Below are 3,122 nucleotides of genomic sequence, written 5' to 3' on the forward strand. Positions count from 1 at the left end.
CCCGAGTCTGCCAGGAGTGATTTCTGAGCATAGAGCCAAAAGTAACTCCTGAGCGCTGCCGGGTGTGACCCAAAACCCAATAATAATAATAATAATAATAATAATAATAATAATAATAATAATAATTTATAGTAGAACAACGCAATGATATCAGTGCTGTAAAATAAATTAGCTCAGGAGAAAACTGGAAGTAAGACCAAGAAGGTATTCCTTAATTGTATAACTGAGGGGTGATGATAAAGTCTGAAACAGTTGAAGAAGGGGAAATGAAATAACACAAGGGCCGGAGTGATAGCACAGCAGTAAGGTATTTGCCTTGCATTTGGCCAACACAGGACGGGCTCCAGTTTGATTCCCAGCATGCCATATGGTCCCCGGAGCCTGCCAGGGGTGATTTCTGAATGCAGAGCCAGGAGTAACCCCTGAGCACCTCTGGATGTGGCCCCCAAGCCCCCCAAAATTGTTTTATTATTTTGAAAGTTGACAGCTTTGAAATACAGAATTAAAGACAAAGAGGACTCAAAGCACTTAAAACCATATGAACATTTTTCTTGATTCAGGTGTTCACGAGGGTTAGTAATTTGGGGGAAACACTATAACTAACTAGGGTTATATTTTTGTTAATCAATACCAATAAGAAACAATTACCTAGTGTACACACACACACACACACACACACACACACACACACATTTCTATCTAGATAGGTTAAATTGTGCAGAGGAGAGGAGGTTTGGTCTGGCTCAGCAGTTCTCAGGGCTATTGAGTCACTCCTAGAGGTGATCAGGATACTATATGCACCAATCCCCAGCACCAGAAATGAAATAATCCCTGAGCACAGAGCCAGGAGTAAGCCCTGAGCATTGTCATGTGTGGGCCTGAAAGTTGAACTCTGTTCCCATCCCCAACAAAATGAATGTGATTTTCTTTCTTTCTTATTTTTAATATGGAACACTTCAAGAATTTGCCAGTCATCCTTGTGCAGGGGCCATGCTAATCTTCTCTATCGTTCCAATTTTAGAATATGTGTTGCAGAAGTGAGCACATGAGTGTGATTTTCTAAATAATCTAATGCCCAAGGAAGGGCTGGAATGATAGCATTAAGGGTAGGGAGCTTGGCTTGTATGTATAGAGCCAACCTGAGTTCGATTCCCCACCCACCCCATCACTCCCTCAATCCCAGATGGTTCCCCAAGCACTGTCAGGAGTGATTCCTGAGTGCAGAGGCAGGAGTAACCCAAATCCTTGCCTGGACTGATCCCAAAACAGGAACAATAGTCTAATACCCTATAGAAACACCTCTATTCCTTTGGGCCCTCCTTTCCAAATAGCATCAATGAGATTATTAGAAGTAGAAGTGTTTAAATCTTTATAATCAATCTTAGTGAAAGATCTTCCTTTCATACCAGTGTTTCTGTTTTTTTCCTGCTTTGGGTTTGCTATTGAATTTAGATAAACACTTTACTACATAATAAGTATAACTTCATAAGCAATTATATGACTTTAGAAATAATATTTTCATGGTTATTTACACACCAGAAATATTCTATAAAGCTCAAAACCCAGAAAATCTTGATTTCTTTTTTTTTTTTTGGTTTTTGGGCCACACCCGGTGGTGCTCAGGGGTTACTCCTGGCTGTCTGCTCAGAAATAGCTCCTGGCAGGCACAGGGGACCATATGGGACACTGGGATTTGAACCAACCACCTTTGGTCCTGGATCGGCTGCTTGCAAGGCAAACGCCACTGTGCTATCTCTCTGGGCCCGAAAATCTTGATTTCTATTTAGATGGAAATTTATCATTCTTTGAGAGAGAATATCCAGCATGGTTTCACTTCAAAACCACAAATAAAGTTTTAACAATGTGTGTGTGTGTGTGTGTGTGTGTGTGTGTGTGTGTGTGTGTGTGTGTGTGTGTTTAAAGAGGCCTGTGGTCAGACACAACATTTTTCTGAACCTGATTAGGACCTGAGGTTTTCAAATCCAATAGTCGGCAGATAGACAGACAACATTTGTTTGGCCAGAAGAAATAATTAAGGACTTTCAAAGCTAATGTAACTCTCCAGAGCCTGCTCGGCTGTTCTGAAAGCTTGATGAGCAGACAGAACCTTTTCTGGCATAGGGCCTCACTGGACCTAAGATTGAGGCGGAATAAATCATATACAATTAATTTTTGGAAAATCTAGGTGATATTGCTTTAGGCTTTTACTTCACAAGTCTTACATTTTGGGCTAAAGTGGTAGCACAGTGGTAAGGTGTTTGCCTTGCAGTGACCCAGGGCGGACGTGGGTTCGATCCCTGGCATCCCATATGGTCCACTGAGCCGGGAGCAACTTCTTGTACATGTGTGTGTGTGTGTGTGTGTGTGTGTGTGTGTGTGTGTGTGAGTGGTGTGCTTTTTGGGCCATACCCGGTGATACTGAGGGGTTACTCCTGGCTATGTGCTCAAAAATTGCTCCTGGCATGGGGGACTATATGGGATGCTGGGGGATTAAACTGCAGTTTGTCCTAGGTTAGCATGTGTAAGGCAAACGCCCTGCTGCTTGTGCCACCACTCCGGCCCCGAACCAGGAGCAATTTCTGAGAGCAGAGCAAAGAGTAATCCCTTAGTGCTGCCAGGTGTGGCCCAAAAACAAAACAAAACAAAAAGCAAATAACAAACAAAAAACCACCAAGTCTTACATTTGCTAATTCTTAACTAGATGTTTCATGTTATTTAATGCTTTATTTCTTTCACTCTCTACTAACTGGAATCCAGAAAAATAGCTACAGAGTCATTCTGAGAAGATAAATAAGTGAATAGTTGATATAGTTGAATAGTTTATTAGACAGTGAAAACTATTGTATTCATTCTGTGCTGTCATTCTTTTAAGGGCTGACTGGAAGGTAAATTAGCATAATTAGCTTATAAATATAAACGGGATTGTTTTAGCAGTTGCACATATTGTAGAGTTGCCATTTTGACTCCTGGAAGATCTTACAAGAACGTGGTCCTCTGAATAAAGAGAAGAAGGTCCCAGAAATGACCCACAAAGGTTAGGCAGCTTCATCCACCAGATGTGTTTGATAATATGTGAAACGCATATATCTTGAAATCTCCAGAACTGTAGTTGGTTTCTTAGA

The 3,122-nt window shown here is 41.3% G+C and overlaps 1 non-coding gene across 1 annotated transcript; it reads right to left on the bottom strand.

Moving 5' to 3' along the window:
- Positions 1 to 940: 940 nt before the first annotated feature.
- On the bottom strand, positions 941 to 1,045 carry LOC126009729 (U6 spliceosomal RNA). Its single transcript, XR_007495944.1, has one exon. It is a non-coding gene; the product is annotated as a U6 spliceosomal RNA (small nuclear RNA).
- Positions 1,046 to 3,122: the final 2,077 nt, after the last annotated feature.

This window comes from Suncus etruscus, chromosome 5, assembly GCF_024139225.1.
Source record: "Suncus etruscus isolate mSunEtr1 chromosome 5, mSunEtr1.pri.cur, whole genome shotgun sequence".
Classification (NCBI taxonomy): domain Eukaryota; kingdom Metazoa; phylum Chordata; class Mammalia; order Eulipotyphla; family Soricidae; genus Suncus; species Suncus etruscus.